Here is a 27,113-nt window from a genome sequence, read left to right on the forward strand (position 1 = left end):
GGCATATTATACTTTACAAAAGTCATCACGAAATGGGGATACACACGGAACATCGAGGGACAACAACTCATTATTAAAATTACCCCTTAAATGCCCACCCCCTAAGCCTATCTCCTGCGGTCATCTCCCTCCAAAACAGGTTTACCGTTTTGGGTACTGTTGGGGGAGATGACTTATCAGGGGAAGGCACCAGCAGCCAGGTTCAGGGCACCATGACTGGCTCTGCTGCACAGAAGGGCGGGAAAAAGAGGGATAGGGCTATAGTGATAGGGGATTCAACTGTAAGGGGGATAGATAGGAGTTTCTGTGGCCGAGACCAAGACTCCAAGATGGTATGTTGCCTCCCTGGTGCAAGGGTCAAGGATGTCTCGGAGCGGGTGCAGAGCATTCTGAAGGGGGAGGGGGATCAGCCAGTTGTCGTGGTACATGTAGGTACCAACGATGTAGGTAAAAAGAGGGAGGAGGTCCTACAAGCTGAATTTAGGGAGTTAGGAGCTAAATTGAAAAGTAGGACCTCAAAGGTAGTAATCTCTGGATTGCTACCAGTGCCACGAGCTAATAAGTTTAGAGAGAGTAAGATAGATAAGCTAAATACGTGGCTTGAGCAGTGGTGCAAGGGAGAGGGATTTAAATTCTTGAGGCATTGGAACCAGTTCTTGGGGAGGAGTGACCTGTACCAAGGGGACGGTCTACACCTGAACTGTGAGGGAGCCGATGTCCTCGGGGTAATATTTTCTAGGGCGGTTCGGGAGGATTTAAACTAATTTGGCAGGGGGATGGGAACCTAGGTAGTGGAAAAGAGGGAAGTCATATGAAGTCAGAAATAGATGGTAGAAAGGTGAGAAGCAATAAGCAAAGGAGAGAAACACAAAGGGCCAAACTAATTCATAATGAGAGTGTGAAAAAAGCAAGCCTGAAGGCTTTGTATCTTAATGCTAGAAGCATTAGGAACAAGGTGGATGAATTAGTTGTGGAAATAGAGGTAAACAAGTATGATTTGATTGGGATTACAGAAACGTGGCTGCAGGGTGGGCAAGGCTGGGAACTTAACATCCAGGGATATACAACATTTAGGAAGGATCGGCAAAAAGGTAGGGGAGGTGGGGTAGCATTGCTGGTAAAGGAGGGGATTAATGCAATGGAAAGGAAGGATATTAACTCGGATGAAACGGAATCTGTATGGGTAGAAATGAGAAATAGCAAGGGGAGGAAAACGTTAGTGGGTGTGATATATAGGCCTCCAAATAGTAATATGGAGGTGAGGGAAGGCATAAAAAGGGAAATTAGAGAAGCGTGCGATAAGAGCACAGCTGTCATCATGGGTGACTTTAATTTACATATTGATTGGACTACCCAAATTAGTAAAAATTCTGAGGAGGAGGAATTCCTGGAATGTTTTCGGGACGGTTATCTGGACCAATATGTCGAGGAGCCGACTCGAGATCAGGCCATTTTAGACTGGGTATTGTGCAATGAGAAGGGACTTATCAGCAATCTTCTTGTACGAGGCCCCTTGGGTCAGAGCGATCATAATATGATCGAGCTCTCAGTCGAGATGGAGAGTGAGGAAATTGAATCAGAGACTAAGGTCCAGAACTTAAATAAAGGGAATTACGAGGGTATGAGACGGGAATTGGGTAAGATTGATTGGGTGGTGTTTCTGGGGGGATTGACAGTGGATAGACAATGGCAAGCATTCAAAGATAGAATGGAAGAATTCCAGAACATGTTTATACCGGTTTGGCATAAAAATAAACCTAAAAAGGTGACTCAACCGTGGATAACGAGGGAAATTAGGGACAGCATAAAATCAAAAAAAAGGGCATATCAACTGGCAAAAAAAAGCACCAGACCGGAAGATTGGGGGCAGTACAGGATACAGCAAAAGAGGACAAAGGGATTAATCAGGAAGGGGAAAATAGAATACGAAAGTAAACTTGCAGCAAACATAAAGACAGACTGCAAAAGCTTTTATCGGTATATCAGGAGGAAAAGACTGGTAAAATCCCAAGTCGGTCCCTTGCAGTCCGATTCGGGAGAATATATAATGGAGAATAAGGAAATGGCAGACCAATTAAACTCATACTTTGGTTCTGTATTCACAAAGGAGGACACAAATAACCTCCCAGGAATATCGACAAACATAGGGACTAATGAGAGGGAGGAGCTGACAGAAATTAGTATCTCTAGGGATATGGTGTTGGGTAAGTTGAGGGGACTGAAGGCCGACAAATCCCCGGGGCCTGATAAACTACATCCTAGGGTACTTAAGGAGGTGGCCCTGGAGATAGCAGATGCTCTAAGGATCATCTTCCGGAACTCCATTGACTCGGGAACAGTACCCGTGGATTGGAGGGTAGCTAATGTTACCCCAATATTTAAAAAGGGGGGTAGAGAGAAAGCAGGGAATTATAGACCAGTAAGCCTTACATCGGTTGTGGGCAAAATGCTAGAGTCCATTATTAAGGATAAAATAGCGGAGCACTTGACAAATGGGGAAAGGATCGGACAGAGTCAACATGGATTTACAAAGGGTAAATCGTGTTTGACTAATCTGCTGGAATTTTTTGAGGAAGTAACTGGTAAAATAGATGGGGGAGAGCCAGTGGATGTGGTGTACCTTGACTTCCAGAAAGCCTTCGATAAGGTTCCACACAAAAGATTATCATGCAAAATTAAGGCTCATGGGATTGGGGGCAAAGTATTAACGTGGATAGAGAACTGGCTGGCGGATAGAAAACAGAGAGTTGGAATAAACGGCTCGTTTTCGGAGTGGCAGGCAGTGACCAGCGGGGTGCCGCAAGGATCTGTCCTGGGACCCCAGCTGTTCACAATATATATAAATGATCTGGATCAGGGAATTGGATGCAATATTTCCAAATTCGCTGACGACACTAAACTAGGAGGAGGGGTGGGCTCTGATGAGGATGTCAGGAGGCTACAGTGCGATTTGGACAGGTTGGGGGAATGGGCGGATACGTGGCAGATGCACTATAATGTGGATAAATGCGAGGTTATCCACTTTGGGGGTAAAAACAGGAGGGTGGATTATTATCTAAATGGCAATAGATTGGGAGATGGGGAAGTGCAGAGGGACCTGGGTGTTCTTGTGCACCAGTCACTGAAGGAGAGCATGCAGGTGCAACAGGCGATTAAGAAGGCAAATGGTATGTTGGCCTTCATATCAAGGGGGTTCGAGTATAGGAATAGGGATACCTTACTACAGCTGTACAAGGTGCTGGTGAGACCGCATCTGGAGTATTGTGTACAGTTTTGGTCGCCCCATCTGCGGAAGGATGTTCTTGCCATGGAAAGAGTGCAGCGGCGATTCACCAGGCTGATACCTGGAATGGCGGGAATGACCTACGAGGAGAGATTGAATAGTTTGGGCTTGTACTCACTGGAGTTTAGAAGATTGAGAGGGGATCTCATCGAAACATATAAAATTATGGCAGGCCTGGACAGGCTGAATTCAGAGAGAATGTTTCCAATGGCAGGGGAGCACAGAACCAGGGGCCACAGTCTAAAAATAGCGGGCAAATCATTTAAAACAGAGATGAGGAAGAATTTCTTCACTCAAAGAGTGGTGAGCCTGTGGAATTCCCTGCCACAGAGGGCTGTGAAGGCTAATTCAATAAATATTTTCAAGAGAGAATTGGATATATTTCTGAAGGCTAAGGGGATTAAGGGTTACGGAGAAAAGGCGGGGACGGGGTACTGAACTGGTAAGATCAGCTATGATCTCAGACGAAGATCAGCCATGATCTCATTGAATGGCGGAGCAGGCTCGAAGGGCCGAATGGCCTACTCCTGTTCCTATCTCTATGTTTCTATGTTTCTATCTAGATCAGATTGTGAGGGGCCAGAAACATGCTCACCAATCCAGTTGGAAAGTATAGAGTTTTGAAAAAAAGGTCTGCGTTTTGATCCTTTCAGGCGTCCTGTCTCCACATGGTCAGCGGACTGCGACTCTCTCTCTTCTTCCTCGAGGTGAAGGTCACGGACAGGCTGGATGCTGGCGGGCCTGGACGGCGGCGTGGACGGAGACCACCTATTTGATCATGGTCAAATAGGTTTCTTCGCAGAGCCCAGCTGGTTTACCATTTTCAGATAGGTTTCTTCTGAAGGGCTGCTGTCCTTCGTCTCGTCAACGGCCCGGGGTTTGTCGATGATCTCCCGATGGTTACCCCGGGGCGGGACGCAGACTCGAATCACCTTTTTGGCTGGTCTCCGGATCGATGTTCCTCCACGGCTCTCGAAAGAGCAAGCTAGCTCAAAAGCTACCAGCTACAGGCTCCAGGCTGAAAAAGCTGCAAAAGCTCCCGATGGCTACCCCGGGACTCCAGTTATACATTTCCGTGGAAGCCCCTATCTCCCGCCAAATCAAGGTTAGTCTTTGTTTAACTTTTGGCGGGCTTGTAGCACAGCGGGGTAGTTATTATGTTTTAAACTACTTTGGGATGGCCGGTAATGGCCATCTCTGGTCTGGAATGACCCTGTATTGTTTTTAATGTCCTTCTGATGTCTTAAACGGTTCTTGATGTTCCCCCTATGAATATGAAACTGTTTTCCTTTGTCTGGGTAAACATTTAGATGGCCTTTATCTACAGGCCGATCTGACCGGATCTGCATCCAATCCATATGTATGTGGTTCTGTCTGGTTTCGGTTTCCCTGAAACTGCCTTCCTGAACCTACTGTGGGCTGAATCCACAAAGGCTGTCTGGGGACTGCAGGAACCATTTTAAAGTGTCCCAAAAGCTGGTCACGGGGTCTGGTGGCCATTTTGTGTGCCCCTTTTCCTGGGCTTCTTTTAAAACAGTCTTTAAAATTAAGGCCTCTTCTGCCAATAGACCCTTATAGGACAATGTTCAATTTTGCGAATCTTACAGTCTCGCACCTCTGCGTTGGAGATGACAGATGGCCGTTGCATTCTCCAATGCAACAACCATCTCATTTCTGCAAAAGAAAGAGGTTTGATGAGGTCGTGAATTCAAGACCTCATCAAACTACAGAGAATGTCACTGTTTGACAGCTTTGCCGAGCTGTCAAACGATGACAATTCATCTGTCAAAAATTGATGAAACATTATACGTTGACGTTCTCTGCAACCGGCTTTCCCTTAATTGGCCTGCTAAGCCCGCTGGTCGTTATCATATTGCTGTTTGTGGGAGCTTGCTGTGCGCAAATTGGCTGCCTTGTTTTCTACAATACAACAGTGACTACATTTCAAAAAGTACTTCATTGGCTGTGAAGCACTTTGAGACATCCTGATGTCATGAAAAGCGATGTATGAATGCAAGTCTATCTTTCTATTATTAAGGAAGAGAGGTGGAGAGATGGACGGGTTGAGGGAGAGAATTCCAGAGCGTGGGTCCTAGGCGGCTGAAGGCACGGCCGCCAATGGTGGGACGAAGAGAGGCATAGGAGGCCAGAGTCAGAGGAATGGAGAGTTTGTGGGGGTTGGGGGATTATAGCACTGGAAAAAGGGGCAAGGTCATGCAGAGGTTTAAACACAAGGGGCCAAGATAGGTCAGTGAGCACAATAATCCAGAGAACATGAGTTCAAATCCCAACATTGTTGAGTCTGTGTGTCCCAGTTATGTTTAGGATCAATCACTGGACACAGACAACAAGAATAACTTTTAACAGGTCTTTACTATTCGGAGGTCAGGGCTCAACTGCCCAGCAAATCCTTGCACAACACTTATATACCGGTGTGGTCACCACCGGTATTACAGTATTACAGTATACAGCAGCCAAGAGAAAGTAGTACATCTCTTAAGGTAGTTCTCTTAAGGTGGAACAGGTTACATACACCACAATCCTCCCTTTTTAGCTTAACAGTTATATCCCCATTTAACATAACATAATAACATATATATATATATACAACTTCATGCAAAACAGTTCAAAGATTCAGGCCTAGAAATTCAGTTGCGTTCGCCAGCCGTTAACGCCATAAGAGGGGTAGATTTCCAGCGCTAGGCACTTAGCGCCCGGGCGCAGGCTGGTCTGCGCCAACGCCCAACTTCAGTTGACATTTAGCGCCGGCGCAAAGTGTTTGCGCCCGCTCAGCTGCGCGCGCAGCTTATGACGTCATTTCGTCGTGCAACGCTGTTTGTGCGCCCCAAACCGGAAATTCAGTGGCGCCCGCCCAATGTGGGCGTGGCGCTGTTAAGAACTGTGAAGTGGAACGCAGCAGAGGCCCTGCGGGCCTCGGGGAGCGCTAATTAAAGGGCACTTACACTGAACTATAAAGGCCAGCCATTTTGCTGCAATGACTTTAGTGCTTTGGATTTCTGGACAGAGACCAAGGAACAGACCTTACTGATTTGGGACAACATAGGAGAGGTATTTTTGGCTTCTGGCCAGAGCTTGGAAATTTGACTCTTTGTGATTTCACTGTTTGCAAGTTTATTATGGGGGCTGCATGGGGTTCCAACCCTCAGTTCCAGCATTATGTGCGAAGGGCTCGCAGACGCTGTGTGAGAGGGCCAGCCATGCTTAGACGCAGAGGGGCCATCAGGCGTCGGCAACGTAGGCCTTACCCACTCAGGGAATACCGGCAGCAGGTGTCCTATCTCACCATGACTGCCGCGCATTGTGTTAAGAGGCTGCGCTTCAGAAGGGAGGTGGTTGCAGAGGTCTGCCAGCTGCTTCACAGAGATCTGCGTCCACAGCTGATGTGCAGGACGTCTCTGTCGGTGGAAGTGAAGGTCACGGTGGCTCTGAACTTTTATGCAAGCGGCTCCTTCCAAGCCGCTGCTGGGGACATAGCGAACATCTCCCAGTTCGCCGTGCATCGCTGCATCCGGCAGGTCACCGATGCCCTTTTCATAAGAAGACACCAATTCATCTCCTTCCCCATGACCCTAGAGAGGCAGGAGCAGCGTGCAGTCGGATTTGCCAGGATCGCCGACTTCCCCATGGTGCAGGGCGCCATTGACTGCACGCATGTGGCTATGCGGGCACCTATCGACAATGCCGAGGATTACCGCAACCGGAAGGGCTACCATTCCCTCAATGTACAGCTGGTGTGTGACCACAGGCAGCGCATCCTAGCTGTCAATGCCCGCTTTCCAGGAAGCAGCCACGATGCATTTATCCTGCGCCAGACTACTGTGGCTGACATGTTCGAGGCACAGCCTCCACCAAGGGGATGGCTTATTGGGGACAAGGGCTACCCTTTGTGCACATGGCTCATGACCCCGCTCCGCGCGCCCAGGACCCCTGCGGAGGAGGCATACAACGAAAGCCATCAAGCCACAAGGAACATCATAGAGCAAACGATTGGCGTCCTGAAGCAACGGTTCCGCTGCCTGGATCGATCCGGCGGATCTCTACAGTATTCGCCGGATAGAGTCTCCCAGTTCGTCGATGTTTGCTGCATGCTGCACAACCTGGCTATCCGCAGGACTCAGGCACTGCCACCTCACGTTGGGCCACCACCTCAGGAGGACGAGCAGGAGGACCATGAGGAGGAGGAGGAGGAGGAGGAGTACCAGCCCAGAAGGGAGCCACAAGGCCCAAGGGCCGTCCGCCGGCGGCTTATTGAACGACACTTCTAGGCCCCCTGTCAGGGAATGGCTTGTGGCAATGAATGCACCTGAATGCAGCCCTCAGCCGGTTAACGCAACAACCACTTGAAACATGACACCTGGACAAGCTGAATAAATAAAAAGCTTTATTTAACAAACTCAGGGCCCTTCCCACATGAAACAGAAAAACAGACAAGACCCCCAAAAAACAGTGAAAAACATATCTCACTCCCACAACCTGGGGAGGAATAACAAAACTTGTCAATCCAATTGGCCTTCATCTTCGGCCTTTCCAAAATAAGCCCCCCCCCTCCAGAACACAAACACCCCCATATAAAAGAAACAGTTGCCGACACCCTCTACTTGGTCTGCCGAGAGGGAGAGTCCTTGTGCAGGCTTCTCCGGCCCCTGCCCGACCTGTTGCTCCGCCTCAACCTGGGCCCTGTGGGTGTTGGAAGGCTGGGGAAAGGCTCTTGAGGGCCGCAATGCGTAACGGCAGATGCCCTTGGGGGTCGGCCTAGACGAGGTCCGGCCCTGGAGGGTCCGGCTGCTGACTGCTGCAGCTGTGGCTGGGCAGCATCAGTCTCTGCAGCAGCTCGTCGCACCTTGGCTGGGGGAGTGGCAGTGGCGGCTGCAGCAATGGGGGCAAGCTGGCTGATGCCAGGCGCTCGCTGGTCGCCAGAGACATTGGCACTCGGCCGGGCTGGCACTGCAGCAAGCGCAGCAATCTGGTGGAGGCCAGACCGCTGTGCTGCAGCAGGGCGGCGGGTGCCCTGTCGATGCTTCCGTGACACAGCGAGTGTGGCAGAAGTGAGTGCCCGAACTGCCCTGTTCTGTGCCCGCATCAGATCAGCCAGTGTCTGCACGGCACCACTCATGAACTCGCGACTCGCGTCCTGTGCTGCCGCGAGTTGGTCGACACCCCTGGCCTGTGCTGCCGCGAGTTGCTCGACACCCCTGGCCTGTGAGTCCCCGAAAGCGGCCACACTATGAGCCAGGGACTCAATGGCCTGAGGCAACTGTCCCACAACCCCCATGAACTCGTTGTGGCGCCGCTCGGAGGCCGCGGACATTTCATCAAGGAGGCGCACCTCCTGGGCGAGGACCGTCTCCGGACTGGAGGGCGGACTCTCCATCTGGGGAGAAGGCCGCCGAGCTGCCCGACCCTTCCCGCGTGCCTGGACGCCACTGGGCCCAGCAACTGCCCTTCCCTGCAACACTTCCCCCCTCTGGGGAGAAGGCAGCCGTGCTGCCCGACCCTTCCCGCCTGCCTGGACGCCACTGGGCCCAGGAGCTGCACCCCCCTGCAACACTTCCCCCTGGCTCTCCTCCAGGCAAGACGTGTCCCCTCCATTGCCATCCCCTGGCGCGGATGAGGGTTCCCCCGATGTGCCGCCTTCCTCTTGGTCCTCGTCGTCCTCCTCTTCCGAGGGACTGGCACTCTGAGCTTCATGGACCTCCTCCTCACCAGCTGAAAGCAGGAAGGCACAAGAGTAGCTTTAGAGTGAGGACAGGGCGTCAGCGAGGGAGGCATGAGTGGTGGCATTATGCGCATTGGTCGGACAGTGACAAAGGATGTAGATCTGAAGCGCAAGGGGAACGAGAGAGGTCCAAACGGTCATGTCCTTACCATTGGGGCCCAGCACAGGGTCGAAGTCTCCAATAGCAACGGGGCCAACCACCCGGCCACGCATGAGTCGAGCCACACGCTCCTCCAGGTCACTGAGCTCCTGGAACTGGCCACGGCCTCCCCCGGTGACATTCCAGCTCTTCATATTCTTGGCCAGCTTGGCCTGCAAGAGAAAGGATGGCCTCTAAGTACAGTGTGTTGCCCTGTTGTTGTGTGCACTGCCTCCCATGGTCGATTAGCATGGCCAGTGTGGTGCCCTGTTGTTGTGTTCACTGCCTCCCATGGTCGAATAGCATGGCCAGTGTGGTGCCCTGTTGTTGTGTGCACTGCCTCCCATGGTCGAATAGCTTGGCCAATGTGTAAAGTGCAGAAAGTGCTATTGATGATCATGCCAGTGCCATAGCTGCGGGAGGAGGGATGGCCATTAGGCCTTTCAGGTCCCTTTGCCCATAATGTGAGGTGCACATGCAAGGATGAGGAGGACACTGGAAAGGGTACTCACCCTGACCATCCGAGTGAGGTCGTTGTACTTCTTGCGGCATTGGTCCGCACTCCTGGGGACATCGCTGGTGGATGACACCCTGTGGGCGATTTCCCTCCAGGCTCTCCTGTACTGCCTCCTGGGAGCCTTCTTGCCACTGTCTGGGCACAAGATCTCTCTTCTCTTTTCAAAAGCCTTAAGCAGCACCCTCAAAGCATGCTCTGAGAAGCGCTGCGCTCGTTCACGGGCCTTCTGCATGGCTTCAGGCGCTATTTGGGTCCACCAGCAGTGTTCAGGCCTAGCTGCAGGGCTCCACTATCCAGGGTGTGGCAGCAGACAAAGTCGACCCTTCCCCCTTTAAGAGCTGGCCGGCGTCAGGGTGTCTGCTGTCAATCAAAACATGACCGCACCTGCGCTGCGCCCGGCCTCGGCGTTATCAGTCCGCACCGCCGGCTTAGCGCCTAAAGATAGGAGTGCAACGCCAGTTTCAGCGCTCGCCCAAACTCCTTGGCCAAATCTACTGAACTTCGGCGAAGTGGCCTACACTTTCCGGCGGGCGCTAACTTTAGCGCCCGCCCGACTTTAGCGCCCCAGAAGTGGCGCGACTGAATTTCTAGGCCTCAGTCTCTGAGGAGGCCTCCTGATTCGAGTTGGATAACGCCTTTCAGGGGTCTCTGATTCTCGTTGCTGGGGTGACTCATCTAGTTGGTCTCTTATGGATTGGACATCATCATCAGGTACATTCACTTCTGAGGTAGATGCTTCAGGTTCACTAACTTCTTTCACGGTTGTCTCTGCCGTAACCATGGGTTCAACCCTTGTTCTCGATTCTACCAGTTGGTCAGCATGACGCCGTATTACATTTTCACCAATATCTACCGTGTACATCAGGGGTCCTTGTCTGGCCCGAATTGTTCCAGATTGCCATTTCTCGTTTTTATAGTCCCGGGCTAACACTGGTTGTCCTATTTCGAAGCTCCGAGTGGTCTTGTTATTTATATGCTGGAACTGTTTGTTTTCAACTTCCCTCCGCACATTTGGTTTTAACAAGTCCAACCTGGACCGCAACCTCCTGTTATAGAACATCATGGCAGGACTTTGGTTTGTCACTGCATGAGTGGCGTTTCGATATGCCAGTAGGAATTTGTCCACCTTGTGTTGTAGTGGAATCTGATCTTCGCTCATGGCCTTTATTGCTTTTTTAAACGTTTGTACAAATCTCTCGGCCAACCCGTTTGTAGCCGGATGATATGGGGCAGAGGTATAATGTTTCACCCCATTCTTCTTCATGAATTTCTGGAATTCTTCTGACACGAACTGCGGTCCGTTGTCTGAACATATTTGTTCTGGCAATCCATTTCTTGCAAATATCGTTCTCAGCACCGCGATCGTCTTTTCCGAGGTAGTGGTAGTCATCTTAATCACTTCTGGCCATTTAGAATGTGCGTTCACCGCAATTAAAAACATGGAGTCCATGAATGGACCAGCAGAGTCAATATGTACACGTTACCATGGGGTTGAAGGCCATTCCCATGGATGCAGCGGTGCAATCGGAGGTGCATTTTGCACTTTTTGGCACCCTGAGCAGCTTTTCGTCAGATCCTCTATCTGTTGGTCGATACCCGGCCACCACACATAAGCCCTAGCAAGGCTTTTCATCTTGACTCCCCCCAGATGACCTTCATGCAGTTCCTTTAGCACTCTCTCTCTTAACTTAGGAGGAATAATCACCCTTGTTCCATACATCAATGTTCCTTGACAGACGGACAGCTGTTCTCGTCTTGCTGAGAATGCCGGTAACAGTGGATCACCATGTGCTGGCCATCCCTTCACTGTCACTTCGTAGACCCTGGACAGTGTCGGGTCGTTCCTGGTTTCTCTTTCAATACTTGCATTGGTGACTGGTAAACATTCGATGATGGTCGAGTGAAATAACTCAATAGGGTCAACCGTCGGTGCCTCCTCCTCTGTAGGTAGTGGCAGGCACGACAGCCCATCAGCATTACCATGCTGCTTTGTACCTTTGAATTCTATCTGATATTGATGTGCTCCTAGGAAAAGGGACCATCTGTGGAGTCTCTGTGCTGTCATCACCGAAACACCCTTCTTAGGGTTAAAAATGGATACCAACGGCTGGTGGTCTGTCAGAAGCGTAAACTTTTGGCCCTGCAGGTAATGATTAAACTTCTTTACTCCCCACACAAGGCTGAGAGCCTCCCTATCTATCTGAGCATAGTTCCGCTCAGCGGAGGTCAATGATCTGGATGCGAACGCAACTGGCCTCTCCTGGTCATTTGGCAACTTGTGTGAGAGTACTGCCCCAATACCATATGGAGAAGCATCACAAGCCAAACGAATAGGCAGCGTTGGGTTGAAGTGAGCCAACACTTCCTCTGAGGTGATCAATGCCTTGCTTTCGCGAAAGGCCCTCTTACAGTCCTCGCTCCACTTCCATGGTACTCCCTTCTGCAAAAGAGCATTCAGCGGGTGCAGCACCGTGGATAAATTTGGCAGAAACTTATGGTAATAGTTAATCAACCCTAGAAACGACCTCAATTGGGATACATTATCCGGAGCGGGAGCCTTCACAACAGCTTCGATCTTGTCAGGAGACTTATGAAGCCCCTCCTGGTCAATGACATGACCACAGTACGAGATCCGCTTCTGAAAGAACTCACATTTCTGGCGATTAACTCGAAGTCCATATTCTTTCAATCTGGTGAGCACCAGTTCCAAGTTTGCAAGGTGTTCCTCGTCATCATCTCCTGTAATCAGAATATCGTCCAGGTAACATTGTGTGCCTGGAATTCCCTGTAATACCTGCTCCATGGCCCTCTGCCAAATTGCTGGAGCCGATGCCACTCCAAAAACCAGTCTATTATACCGGTACAAGCCTCTATGCGTGTTGATCGTGAGATACTGGCGTGACTCTTCCTCAACTTCCATCTGTAAGTACGCCTGTGCCAGGTCTATCTTGGTGAAGTGTTTCCCGCCAGACAACGAAGCGAAGATATCCTCAATCCGCGGAAGCGGATACTGCACCGTGTGAAGCACCGGATTAACAGTGATCTTGAAATCCCCACAGATGCGAACCTTACCCGGTTCCCCCGGCTTGTTGCTTGATGAACGCTTCATGACGGGGACAATGGGCGTGGCCCACTCACTCCAGTCTACCTTAGACAGTACTCCTGAACGTTCTAGCCCTTCCAGCTCAGCTTCCACAGCAGGTCGTATTGCATAAGGTCTGGCTTTGAAAAATTTCGGGTTTGCATGTTCTTCAACCTTGATGTTTGCCGTAATTCCTCTCAGTGTTCCCAGTCCCTGTTGGAACACCTCTTTAGCATCGTCCAATATTCTGGACAATCGTTTAGGTTTGACATCTTTTGTACCGGAATCTACCGTTAGTGCTTTTAAGGAATGCCAGTCCATATTTATTTTCCTAATCCACTCCTGTCCCAGTAGTGGTGGACCTCCCTCAGGTAACATATATAAGTCCATTCCTCGGCTTTCTTTGCCCTTGTGGACCACCTTTACCTCTATCTTCCCGATGGGGTATACTCTTTGCCCCGTGTATGTTTTCAATACAATCTCCGTATCCCGTAGGGGAATATGTGGGATTACCTTTTGTAATCTTTCTTATTCATGACCGTCAATGCCGATCCAGTGTCCAATTCCATCTTCACTTGGACTCCTGCTATCTGAAGTGCGACCCAAATTGTTTGGAGGTCTGCTTCCTTACCAACATTGTGTACTCTTAGACTACCCAGTTCATTACTGCTGGAGTCTGAATCTGACTTCTGTTCGTTTGAACTGTTCTCTGTCACCTTGTGTACCTTTCTGTACTTTTCCTGCGGTGACTTTTTGTTGCTGGTCTTCTTTCCTGACCGGCATACTTTAACTATGTGACCAAGCCTGCAACATTTTCTGCATTCCTGATTTTTGAACCAGCACTGGTTCTGATCGTGCGTTGTCTTTCCACAACGATAACATTTTACTGTACTCAAGACCATTTGATTGGTGCAAAGTTCCGGTGACCGTAGCTGCATTTCCGCAGTGCCTCTCGCTGCGGCTTCTTGCGATGCTGCAATAGTGACAGCTTTATCAAGCGTAAGATCATTCTCCTCAAGCAGCCGCTTTTGTGTTCCTTCTTTTAACAATCCACACACAAATTTATCTCTCAGCGCATCTGCTAGTCCTGTTCCAAACTGACAGTACTTCGATAGTTTACGTAGTTCAATTAAAAATTCAGCGTTGCTTTCGTCTTTCAACTGCGTTCTCCTGTAAAATTTAAATCGTTCCGCTATCATCAGCGGCGTGGGGTTTAAATGATTTTTCAGGACAGTAACAATATTCGCGAAAGTCTGATCCGCCGGTTTATTTGGTGATAGAAGGTGCTTCAATAGCCCGTATGTCTTCGCACCCATTGAGCTTAATAAGGTTAACGCTTTCTCATCATCTGGTATCTTATTTGCTTTACAATAAACTTCCATGCGTTCTACATACGTGGTCCAATCTTCGATATCACTATCAAAGGTATTAATGCTCCCATGTTTAGGCATCCTTGCAAGTTTAAAATTTTTTTTTTTTCTTTCTCAAAATGGCGGCTTCCCGCGCTTGTCTTCTTCCCCTGCCTACTAAAATGGCGGCTTCCCGCGCTTGGCGGTCTTTCCCGCGCTCGTCTTCTTCCCCCGCCGACTACAATGGCGGATTCCCGCGTTTGCCTTCTTCCCCCCCGCTGGCTGCAATGGCGATTGCCTTGCTGCTGCCGTTCTCGCCTCCCCAGCGGTTCTCACTCCCCGACGCTGCTTTGCCTCGCAGCCCCGCTTGCAGCCCGGTCCTTTACACCGGCTGCGTTTGAATTCTCCGCGGCTCTCGTGCCTTAAGCTTCTCAACTCCCCGACGCTGCTTTGCCTCGCAGCCCCGCTTGCAGCCCGGTCCTGTACACCGGCTGCGTTTGAGTTCTCCGCGGCTCTCGAGCCTTAAGCTGCCCCAGTCGCTGCGCCTCTCAGCCTCAATTGCAGCCCGGCCCTTTCTACCGGCCGTGGTCGAGCTCTCCGCCCTTATTCCTTCGTTTTCCCTCCCCTACTCCACAGTCAACGCGGCCGACTTTCTGCTCGTGTCGCTGATCGGCTTACCCACCACCGTGGTAGAAGGGATGATCACTGCCTGTCGCTGATGGAGGGCTTCGTGGTCAGAATTCTTTTTCTTTTTAACCCGGGTTCTCGATGCCTCCCGTGCGATGGTGCTCAGCAGGATGATGAGGGCGGATGCCTCTTCTCGACGCCCGTTTTGAGGACGAAGCTGCCTTGGATGTAAAATTGCCGCAGGGTAAGATCGGACTCGTCGCCACTGTTGAGTCTGTGTGTCCCAGTTATGTTTAGGATCAATCACTGGACACAGACAACAAGAATAACTTTTAACAGGCCTTTACTATTCGGAGGTCAGGGCTGAACTGCCCAGCAAATCCTTGCACAACACTTATATACCGGTGTGGTCACCACCGGTATTGCAGTATTATAGTATACAGCAGCCAAGAGAAAGTAGTACATCTCTTAAGGTAGTTCTCTTAAGGTGGAACAGGTTACATACACCACAAACATTGCAGTTGGAGAATTTAAATTCAGTTTCAAAAATAATCTGGAAATAAAAAACTGGTGTCAGTAAAAAAAATAAATGACCATGAAGCTGTCGGATTGTCGTAAAAATCCAAGTGGATCACTAATGTCCTTTAGGGAAGAAAACCTGCTGTCCTTACCCGGTCTGGCCTATGTGTGACTCCAGTCCCACAACAACATGGTTGACTCTTAACTGCCCTCTGAAGTTGCCTAGTGAGGCACTTAGTCATATCAAACTGCTACATGCAAGGGTTCATCACCACCTTCCCAGGGCAACTAGGGATGGGCAATAAATTCTGGCTTTGCCAGAGATACCTGCGTCCGAGAATTAATTAAAAAAATGACTCTGAGTGGTTTACCTTGCATTAGACTTATAAAGATTTACAGACTTATAGAAGGGTAGAGTGTTGTCTGCAAATTAAACTGTTGATTGTGCAAATGCTTGCATGGCCATCAGTTATTAGTTAACTTTTAAGGGCTGTCACGATGAAATACTATACATAGGGCTAGAACTTAGGGCAGCCAAAGATTAATTTGGGGTACAAGATGGAATGATGCAAGTATCAATAAGTTGAAGAATTACTACATGTTACTCAACTCTGTGGGATATTTTTATTATTATTTTGTATATGGGAGAATTTTTATTATAAAGGATAAATCAGAAGGATGTGGTGGAACAAATATTGGCAAACAACAACATTTGGGTTGTCAAGGTAACACGGGTCAAATTCTGTTGCTCAGTTGCTGTAGGTTGGCTCACAGAGATACAACATGGCTGCAGGAAGTAGGGTCATGGTAAGAAGTACATCTTAACCTACTGAGCATCGCAGAAGTCTATTTATCCGGGTGCTGTTGACCTAAGGGGCCTACTGCTGAGTCTCAATGTGACCCTTTCCCATTGAATGGCGGAGCAGGCTCAAAGGGCTGAATGGCCTACTCCTGCTTCTAGTTCTTATGTTCTTAGATTTCTCATGTTCTTTCGAGATCAGGTTTACCAGCTCAATTTTCAAAATCTGGCCTTTCAGTTGGTTGGAAAAACAATTTTTTTTCAGACTCATATCTCAGCCAAAATGAAGCAAGAAGACAGAAAAATAAATAATTAAAGGAAAGGTTAGGATAGGGCCAAAAACAGGTGCCCTTTCTGGAATACTCTCGCCGTAACTTGAGGAGTAGTCTGCCAGAACGATAGGCCAGGCTCCAGATATGCCAGACAAAATAGAGTTCGCTGACTGTGTATTTGGTACATAACGTTCCCACAGTGAATGTGTGCTAAGGTCACTAGGCCTCCAATTTCAATGGATGTTAGGTCACGCCTCTTTATGCAGCTGAAACACTTGAATGGTGCTCCAGATGCTCAGTGCCTACCGACACAGATGATCTCATTGAAACTTATAAAAATAGAAAATTCTAACAGGACTAGACAGACTAGATGCAGGAAGGATGTTCCCGATGGCGGGGGAGTCCAGAACCAGGGGTCACAGTCTAAGGATAAGGGGTAAGCCATTTAGGACAGAGATGAGGAGGAATTTCTTCACCCAGAGAGTGGTGAACCTGTGGAATTCTCTACCACAGAAGGCAGTAGAGGCCAATTCATTAAATATATTCAAGAAGGAGTTAGATATATTTCTTAAGGCTAAAGGGATCAAGGGATACGGGGAGAAGGCAGGGACCGGGTACTGAATTTGGATGATCAGCCATGATCTCATTGAATGGCGGAGCAGGCTCGAGGGGCCAAATGGCCTACTCCTGCTCCTATCTTCTATGTTTCTATGTTTCTTCCACGAGGGTCCATCCAAATGGTGAACATTTCTCTCCTGGGCCACTCTCTTTGTTCGAGGGCTGTACTCTTCCTTGCTGCCTCTGGTGGCCAACAGTTTAATTATGAAGAGGGAGGGCGTTAGGGCCCCACTGCCGCCATCAAAGAAAACTGGCGGTGCTGTAGGGGCAGGCAGCAGCATCTTTACTGGCAGCTGGCCCAAGACATTCTAGCCCTAACCCATGCAGAGCTCCTAGCATTGCGTGTGCTACAGAACCAGGAGCACCACAAAACTAAATAAGATGACTGTGACAAAAACAGGGTATTTTTTGTTTAGTTTTGGTATGGTGGCGGTTCCTTTAAATCCATTAAAGGGTATAGTTATGCTAAACCTTTATAAAACACTGGTTAGGACTCAGCTGGAGTATTATATTAAGGCACCGCACTTTAGGAAGGATGTCAAGGCCTTGGAGAGGCTGCAAAAAAGATTTACTGGAATGGTACCAGGGATGAGGGGCTTCAGTTACGTGGAGAGACTGGAGAAGCTGGGGTTGTTCTCCTTCGAGCAGAGAAGGTTGAGAGGAGATTTGATGGAGGTGTCCAAAATCATGAACGGTTTCGATAGAGTAAACAAGGAGAAACTGTTTCCAGTGGCAGAAGGATTGGTAACCAGAGGACACAGATTTAAGGTGTTTGGTAAAAGAATGAGAGACGCCATTTTTTATGCAGGGAGTTGTTGTGATCTGGAATGCGCTGCCTGAAGAGGCGGTGGAAGCAGATTCAATGGTAACATTCAGGATAGAATTGGATAAATACTTGAAGGAAAAAAATACAGTGCTATGGGGAAAGAGCAGAGGAGTGGGATTAATTGGATAGCTCTACCAAAGAGCCGGCACAGGCACAATGGGCCGAATGGCCTCCTTCACTGCTGTATCATTCTATGATAAGCAATTTAAAGAAAAAACAACTGCAGTTCAGATTCTTGGACCGAGTTTAACCCAATACAATGTTAGTTTATAGACTTGAGAGGGGAATAATTCAAACTCATCTTACCTTCCAGGCCGAGTTTGTGGTGGGACTGCTGGTTTTCGGGTTCCAGTTGATGACACTTCATCTGCCGGCTTTCTTAAAGGCATATGCACCACTCTTGTTTGACAGATGATTTGACAGTGTTTGACAGCATTGAGGTGCTGTCAAACACTGACAATCACTGTCCAAAGGTGAGCCCTTGCACCCAGACTCTCCAATTACTCTCTCCTGAGGATAAAACAGATGGCAGCTGCAGCTGAGATTGCAGAAGCCATCTGTCACTTCTCCCGATGAGATGAGGCTACACAAACACTTCACAGCTTGTCACCTGCAGAAACATCTAACCACATTAAAAATGACTTTCCCAGCATGTCCTTACCTCTGATACTAACCAGTGTCCCATTGCATCCTTCACACCACTTCTGCAGCTGTCATCCAAACACCAACATAACAACAGACCCAGAGCACGCCCCATTTACCCTGGCGGGGTTCCCCGGCATCGGGAAGCCCGCAGCAGCAGTCGAAAAACAGGCAGTTAAGTAGCTATAATCCTCTTCCCACTGCCAGAAGTCGGGTCCCTGCGCAAATCGGGGACCCGACTACCGGGAAGATAGGTTGGAGGCGGGTTGGGAGCGGGTTTGGGACCCGCTCCCATTTTGGGGGATTTTCCCAGCAGTCCCGCCTCCAAACCCGCCTCTGCAGGGCTGGTAAAATCCAGCCCATACTGTTCCTTTTTAAATTTGAGTGGTCACTACTGTTGGAAATGCAGATATGCAGGCATTGAGTGAGGACAAAACTGGACTAAGCTATGGCTGTAGTGGTTAAATGAATGGAGTCGTAATAGAGAGACTTTGACTAATAATCCAGAGAACAGATTTCAAATCCCACCAGGACAGTTTGAGTATTTGAACTGAACTCTAAAAATCTGGAAATAAAAAGCTTGAAGAAGGATGTTCTTGCCATGGAAGGAGTTCAGCGAAGATACACCAGGCTGATACCTGGGATGGCAGGAATGACATATGAGGAGAGATTGGGTCGTTTGGGCTTATACTCGCTGGAGTTTAGAAGAATGAGAGGGGATCTCATTGAAACTTATAAAATTCTGACAGGACTGGACAGACTAGATGCAGGAAGGATGTTCCCGATGGTCGGGGAGTCCAGAACCAGGGGTCACAGTCTAAGGATAAGGGGTAAGTCATTTAGGACAGAAATGAGGAGGAATTTCTTCACCCAGAGAGTGGTGAACCTGTGGAATTCTCTACCACAGAAGGCTGTAGTGGTTAAATTAATGGAGTCGTAATAGAGAGACTTTGACTAATAATCCAGAGAACAGATTTCAAATCCCAAGGCCAAATCATTAAATATATTCAAGAAGGAGTTGGATATATTTCTTAAGGCTAAAGGGATCAAGGGATATGGGGAGAAAGCAGGAACAGGGTACTGAATTTGGATGATCAGCCATGATTGCATTGAATGGCGGAGCAGGCTCGAGGGGCCGAATGGCCTACTCCTGCTCCTATCTTCTATGTTTCTATGTTTCTATATATCAGTAAAAGTGACTGTGAGGCTATAGGATTGTCGCTAAAAATCCAACCTGCCATCCTTACCCGGTCTGGGCCTACATGTGACTCCAGTCCCACACCAACGTGGTCGACTCTTAAACGCCCTCGGTTGTATCAAACCACTCTCAGCGGTTTAAGAAGCAGGCCCAGCACCACCTTCTCAGGGAAACTAGGGATAGGCAATAAAAGCCGGCCTTGCCAGCGCTGCCCACATCCCATGAATGTATTTTTAAAAAAACAGACGTACATTGGACAGTGAGCAAGGGAAGCACTGCATAAAAACAACACCGACCTGCCATCGATTTCTACGCATGGGAAGGTGATGATTATTTAAGAATACCTTGCTGGTGGCACTGCTGTATGGTCCTCTGAGTAAACGTGCGGACCTCCTTATACTTCTGTAGGAAACTTTCAATAAACTCACTGGCTTTGCTTGCAGAGACTCCGAGACACTCGGATAAACGTTCCTTACCTGTGAGAAAAACCCGAATATTATTATCAAATAAAACTAGCCGAAACGATGATCAGGTAATTTATTTTTATCTCCGCACAGAGAATTGATTCTGATCGAAGTCAGTTATTGCCATAACTACTAATTCCTTTAAAAAGCAGCTTGGGGAATACCTGTTTAATAACACCACTTATATAGAGCCTTTAATGTAGAAACATGTAGTGAGTCATGTATTTGCCTTGCTCACTGTCCAATGCAACAGAATCTCCCAACACACAGTCCCTGTTTTATTAAAAATTATTTCTCGGGATGAATTTACACAGCGCCTTCAATGTAAGAGAAACGTCCTCAGGCACTTCACAGAAGCGTAATCAGTTAAAAGTGGACAGACACCAAGCTAAAGAAAGAGATATTAGGAGGGGTGGCAAAAGGTTTGGCCAAAGAGGCGGCTTTTAAGGAGGGTCCTAAAGGATGAGAGAGAGGTGGAGGGAAGCGCACTTGCCCCTCCTGACCCATGAGGAAACTGGAAAAATACATTTTTAACGCTTACCTTCTGGGCCTCTTCTGGGCCAGGATCCGGTTCCCGGTAGGTTTTTCCCTGACGGGGGGAAGCAGGCACGACACTGCCCCCTCCCCCGCTCGGGCCGCAGCTCCAAATTGCAGATCGGATCCTGGTGACGTCTTCGGACCCGATCTGCATATTTAAAACATGGACGACATTTCCTTCCTGTGAGAGTCCTGTTCATCTGCTCAAACGAGCAGGTTGCTATGGGTACAGGGCAGGATCGGAGAGAGATTGCTGACGCCTGTTATTTTAACTCCCCAAAGCCTTTCCACAAGGCACAGGTCAGGAGTGTGATGGAATACTCTCCACCTGCCTGGATGAGTGCAGTTCCAACAACACTCAAGAAGCTCGACACCAGCCAGGACAAAGGAGCCCGCTTGATTGGCACCCCATCCACCACCTTAAACATTCACTCCCTCCACCACCGGTGCACCGTGGCTGCAGTGTGTACCATCTACAAGATGCACTGCAGCAACTCGCCAAGGCTTCTTCAACAGCACCTCCCAAACCCGCGACCTCTTCCACCTAGAAGGACAAGGGCAGCAGGCGCATGGGAACACCACCACCTCCAAGTTCCCCTCCAAGTCACACACCATCCTGACTTGGAAATATATCGCCATTCCTTCATCGTCACTGGGTCAAAATTCCGGAACTCCCTCACTAACAGCACTGTGGGAGTGCCTTCACCACACGGACTGCAGCGGTTCAAGAAGGCGGCTCACCACCTTCTCAAGGGGAGCTAGGGATGGGCAATAAATACTGGCCCTGCCAGCGACGCCCACATCCCATAAATGAATAAAAAAATAACTGGCCACAATCTCTTGGCATTGGAAGGATCAGGGAACAGGACAGCAGTGGGAACAGTCAAAATAGTGAGGAGGAGGGAAAACAGTTTTCAAACAGTGGGTAGCAGCCAATCCTTTTATTTACCCGTCAGCTATAATAATATGGAATTTGGGTAGTGAGAGGATTGGGGGGAGAAGACAGCAGCAGGAAATGCCAAACAATTTTCAAATCGCAGTTGAGTGCGAGTATCTGCAACATTGGAGAGTCAGTTCATTTATTTATTGGCACAGCAGTGAGTCCATTTATATATTTGTTGGTCAGTGTTAAAATATTCATTTTCAGGATTTAAAAATATGAATATTTTATATCTAGATAATTGTGGCGAGGAGGTAGCATGGTGGTGGGGGGGTGGCGGGGTGGAAATGTAAATGTAAAAAAAGCTTATCTGCATAAAAGGGGAAAACGTGCTGGCAGACGGTCTGGGGTGGGAGACCCGTGGCCCCACATAGTGGCCAGAGCTTGTAATTACACCATGTAAGTTGACGTGGCAAAATTGAAATGGAAATTCTGGTATAGCAATAAGAAAAGACTTGCACTTATATAGCGCCTTTCACGACCTCAGGATGTCTGAAAACGCTTTACAGCCAATGAAGTATTTTGAAGTGTAGTCACTGTTGTAATGTAGGAAACGAGGTCGCCAATTTGCGCACCGCAAATAGCAACGTGATAATGACCAGATAATTTTTTTTACTGATGTTGAGTGAGGGATAAATATTGGCCAGGACACCGGGGATAACGCTCCTGCTCTTCTTCGAAATAGTGCCATGGGATCTTTTACATCCACCTGAGAGAGCAGACGGGGCCTCGGCTTAACATCTCATCTGAAAGGCGGAACATCTGACAGTGCAGCACTCCCTCAGCACTGCACTGGGATTGTCAGCCTAGATTTTTTGTGCTCGAGTCTCTGGAGCGGGACTTGACTTGCTACGTACTGAGACATGGCTGACACGATATAGAATATAGAATGGGAGATACTGACACAAAAGCATGGCCAGAAAGCACGGCAAAAGGAAGTAAGGGTTGTTGACAGGGACTGGGTGCACTACACGGGATTTTAGTAATATATAGATTTTGGTGCTTTTGGGACCATGATGTATCTAATCTCTGCTACTCTCTGCGCGTTATGCTTCTTCATGGTACAATGGCAGTATGATGGTGGGCTTGCATTCAAAGCTGATCCAGTGGTATAATGTGCAGTGGTTGGTGTCTTGTTGGGGCGCGGGGAGTAGCCTCTGCTCTTCACTGAGGCCCAGTGGTGAGTATTCGTCTCGACGATCCACTGAAGGAAGGCAGTTCTTCCACGTTCCCTCCGCTAATTGGGCCAGTTACACATCAGCCATTCTACAGCTTCAAAATAACTTAAGTTCAAAATCCAGAATCTTAATAAGAAGCTGAATGCTCAACTCGCCCAATCCTTGCATTCTAAAATTGCATCTACAGTACATTCTGTATCGGTGTTCTATTAATGAGTGGACTGAGCCTCCAATTCTTTTGGCACAAGGTGGAATGGGAGATCTGGATAACAATATGTTGTCTTTATTGGCGAGTCCCATGCACGCTGGCTGCTCTGTCTCATTCAGGTCTACTACTTCACATGATGTCATTGACAATTGGGTTGAAGCTGACTCAACTTTTATTTCAGATCTGTCAGCTCAGTGCATGAATTATGGAGGTTCTGCTTGAACTGTATAAAGCACTAGTTAGGCCTCAGCTAGAGTACTGCGTACAATTCTGGTCATTACATTACAGGAAAGATGTGATTGCACTAGATAGCTGTTCAGAGTGAGATTTACGAGGATGTTGCCGGGACTGGAGAATTTTTGCTATGAGGAAAGATTGGATAGGCTGTGCTTGTTTACTTTGGAACAGAGGAGGCTGAGGGGAGACTTGATTGTGGTGTATAAAATTATGAAATGCCTAGACAAAGTGGATAGGAAGGACCTATTTCCCCTAGCAGCGAGGTCAATAACCAGGGGGCAGAGATTTAAAGTAATTGGTAGAAGGATTAGAGGGGGCTTGAGGAAAACTTTTTTCACCAAGAGGGTGATGGGGGTCTGGAACTCACTGCCTGAAAGGGTGGTAGAGGCAGAAACCCTCATCACATTTACATAACATTACGGCCCAGAAACAGGCCATTCGACCCAACCAGTCCATGCCGGCGTTTATGCTCCACTCGAGCCTCCTCCCGTCTTTCCTCATCTAAATCTATCAACATAACCTTCTATTCCCTTCTACCTCATATGCTTGTCTAGCCTCCCCTTAAATACATCTATACTATTCGCTTCAACCACTCCCTGTGGTAGCGAGTTTCACATTCTCACCACTCTCTGGGTAAAGAAGTTTCTTCTGAATTCCCGATTGGATTTCTTGGTGACTATCTTATGTTGATGGCCTCTATTTATGCTCTTTCCCACAAGTGGAAACATTCTCTCTGTATCCACTCTATCAAAACATTTCATAATTTTAAAGACCTCCAATAGGTCACCCCTCAGCCTTCTTTTTTCAAGAGAAAAGAGACCCAGCCTGTTCATCCTTTCCTGTTATGTATAACCTCGCATTTCTGGTATCATCCTCGTAAAACTTCTCTGCACCCTCTCCAGTGCCTCTATATCCTTTTTATAATATGGCGACCAGAACTGTACGCAGTACTCTAAGTGTGGTCTAACCAAGGTTCGATACAGGTTTAGCATAACTTCCCTACTTTTCAATTCTATACCTCTAGAAATAAACCTTAATGCTTGGTATGCTTTTTTATGGCCTTACTAACCTGTGTCGCAACTTTTAGTGATTCGTGTATTTGTACTCCGAGATCCCATTGTTCCTGTACCCCACCTAGACTCGCACCCTCCAAGTTAATATAAATTGTGAACAACAGTGGTCCCAGCACTGATCCTTGTGGAACACCACCACCCACCTTCTGTCACTCTGAATAGCTGCCCTTTACTCCCACTCTCTGCTTTCTGTCTTGAAGCCAGCTAGCAATCCATTCTGCTACTTGTCCCCTGACTCCGCATTCTCTGATCTTGTTCATCAGTCTATTATGGGGTACCTTATCGAAGGCCTTTTGAAAATCTAGATAAATTACATCTACTACATTACCCTTGTCTACTCTCTCTGTTACCTCTTCAAAAAATTCAATGAGGTTGGTCAAGCAAGACTTTCCCTTTTGAAATCCATGCTGACTATTCATTACTAAGTTTTTGGTTTCTAGATGTTCTTCTATTTTTTCCTTTAGTAGGGATTCCATTATTTTTCCTACCACCGATGTTAAGATGACTGGTCTATAATTCCCTGGACATGGTCTATCCCCCTTCTTAAATATAGGTATTACGTTAGCTGTCCGCCAGTCCTCTGGCACTACACCTTTTTCTAACGAATTATTAAATATGTGTAGTAATGCCTCTGCTATCTCTTCCCTAGATTCTTTTAAAATGTGTGGATGCAATCCATCCGGACCAGGGGTTTTATCCTCTTTGAGTTATTTGGATATGTACTTGAAGTGCTGTAACCTACAAGGCTACGGACCAAGAGCTGGAAAATGGGATTAGGCTGGACAGCTCTATTTCGGCTGGCAAGGACACGATGGGCCAAATGGCCACTTTGTGTGCCGTAAATTTCTATGATTCTATGATTCTATTACTCCCAATGCTAGACCACTTGGGTCTGAATTTTCTTTTATACCATTATTCAGTCCCGTCCTGTCCCATTCACCCATTACCCCTGTGCTGGCTGACTTACATCGGCTCCAGGTAAAGCAACGCCTCGATTTTAAAATTCTCATCCTTGTTTTCAAATCCCTCCATGGCCTCGTCCCCTCTCTATCCATCGTCATACAGAACAGAACGGACTATTGCAAAGAAGCATACCGACAACTGGACAACCAGGAACACTACAGACAGTTACCCGCAGATCCGACCAAAGAACACACCCGCCAACTCAACAGACTGATCAAGGCCTTCGATCCAGACCTTCAAAGCATCCTACGTGCTCTCATCCCACGTACTCCCCGCGTGGGAGACTTCTACTGCCTCCCAAAGATACACAAAGCCAACACACCCGAACGTCCTATCGTATCAGGCAACGGAACCCTGTGCGAGAACCTCTCTGGATACGTCGAGAGCATCCTGAAACCCATCGTACAGGGAACCCCCAGCTTCTGTCGTGACACTACAGACTTCTTACAGAAACTCAGCACCCACGGACCAGTCGAACCAGGAACACTCCTCACCACGATGGACGTCTCGGCACTCTACACCAGTATCCCCCACGATGACGGCATCGCTGCGACAGCCTCAGTACTCAACACCAACAACAGCCAATCTCCAGACGCCATCCTACAACTCATCAGCTTCATCCTTGACCACAATGTCTTCACCTTTGACAACCAGTTCTTTACCCAAACACACGGAACAGCCATGGGGACTAAATTCGCACCCCAATACACCAACATCTTCATGCACAAGTTCGAGCAAGACTTCTTCGCTGCACAGGACCTCCAACCAACGCTATACACCAGATACATAGATACATAGATACATAGAAGATAGGAGCAGGAGTAGGCCATTCGGCCCTTCGTGCCTGCTCCGCCATTCGATGAGATCATGGCTGATCCTTTAATTCAGTATCCCGTCCCCGCCTTCTCTCCGTAACCCTTAACCCCTTTTGCCCGTAGAAATATATCTAATTCCCTCTTAAATATATTTAATGAGCTGGCGTACACTGCCCTCTGTGGCAATGAGTTCCACAGGTTCACCACTCTCTGAGTGAAGAAATTCCCCCTCATCTCTGTCCTAAATGGTTTAGCCCTTATCCTTAAATTATGTCCTCTAGTTCTGTTCTCACCCGCCAAGGGAAACATTCCTTCTGCATCCAGTCTGTCTAGACCTGTCAGAATTTTATACACTTCTATGAGGTCCCCTCTCAATCTTCTAAACTCCAGTGTGTACATCCCTAAACTACATAGTCTCTCCTCATAGGTCATTCCCGCCATTCCTGGTATCAGCCTGGTGAATCGCCGCTGCACCCCCTCCATGGCAAGAACATCCTTCCTCAGATGAGGCGACCAAAACTGTACACAGTACTCGAGGTGTGGTCTCACCAGTGCCCTGTACAGCTGCAGCAAGGTATCCCTGTTCCTGTATTCTAACCCTTTTGCTATGAAGGCCAGCATACCGTTTGCCTTCTTGACCGCCTGTTGCACCTGCATGCTCGCCTTCAGTGACTGGTGTACAAGAACACCCAGGTCTCTCTGTACTTCCCCCTCTCCCAATCTATTGCCATTTAAATAATAATTTGCCCTCCCGTTCCTGCACCCAAGGTGGATAACTTCGCACTTGTCCACATTATAGTGCATCTGCCATTTATCCGCCCAATCGCCCAGTCTGTCCAAATCGCTCTGGAGCTTCCTGGTCTCTTCCTCTGAGCCCACCCCCCCTCCTAGTTTAGTGTCGTCTGCAAATTTGGAAATGCTGCATCCGACTCCCTGATCCAGGTCATTAATGTAAATTGTGAACAGCTGGGGGCCCAGGACAGATCCCTGTGGTACCCCACTTGTTACTGCCTGCCATTCAGAAAATGAGCCGTTTATTCCAACTCTCTGTTTTCTATCTGACAGCCAGTTCCCTATCCACGCCAAAACT

The 27,113-nt window shown here is 48.3% G+C and overlaps 1 protein-coding gene across 1 annotated transcript in view; it reads right to left on the minus strand.

Moving 5' to 3' along the window:
• Positions 1–27,113, minus strand: part of LOC147123965 (DNA polymerase nu-like) — a 176,709-nt gene that overhangs the window by 89,595 nt on the left and 60,001 nt on the right. The window contains exon 3 of the mRNA XM_085972254.1: positions 19,953–20,079. The gene's annotated coding sequence lies outside the window, so the exon portion shown is untranslated. The remainder of the gene's footprint in view (positions 1–19,952; positions 20,080–27,113) is intronic.

This window comes from Somniosus microcephalus, chromosome 1 (genome assembly GCF_052327205.1).
Source record: "Somniosus microcephalus isolate GS21.2 chromosome 1, FLI_Smic_1.0, whole genome shotgun sequence".
Lineage (NCBI taxonomy): Eukaryota > Metazoa > Chordata > Chondrichthyes > Squaliformes > Somniosidae > Somniosus > Somniosus microcephalus.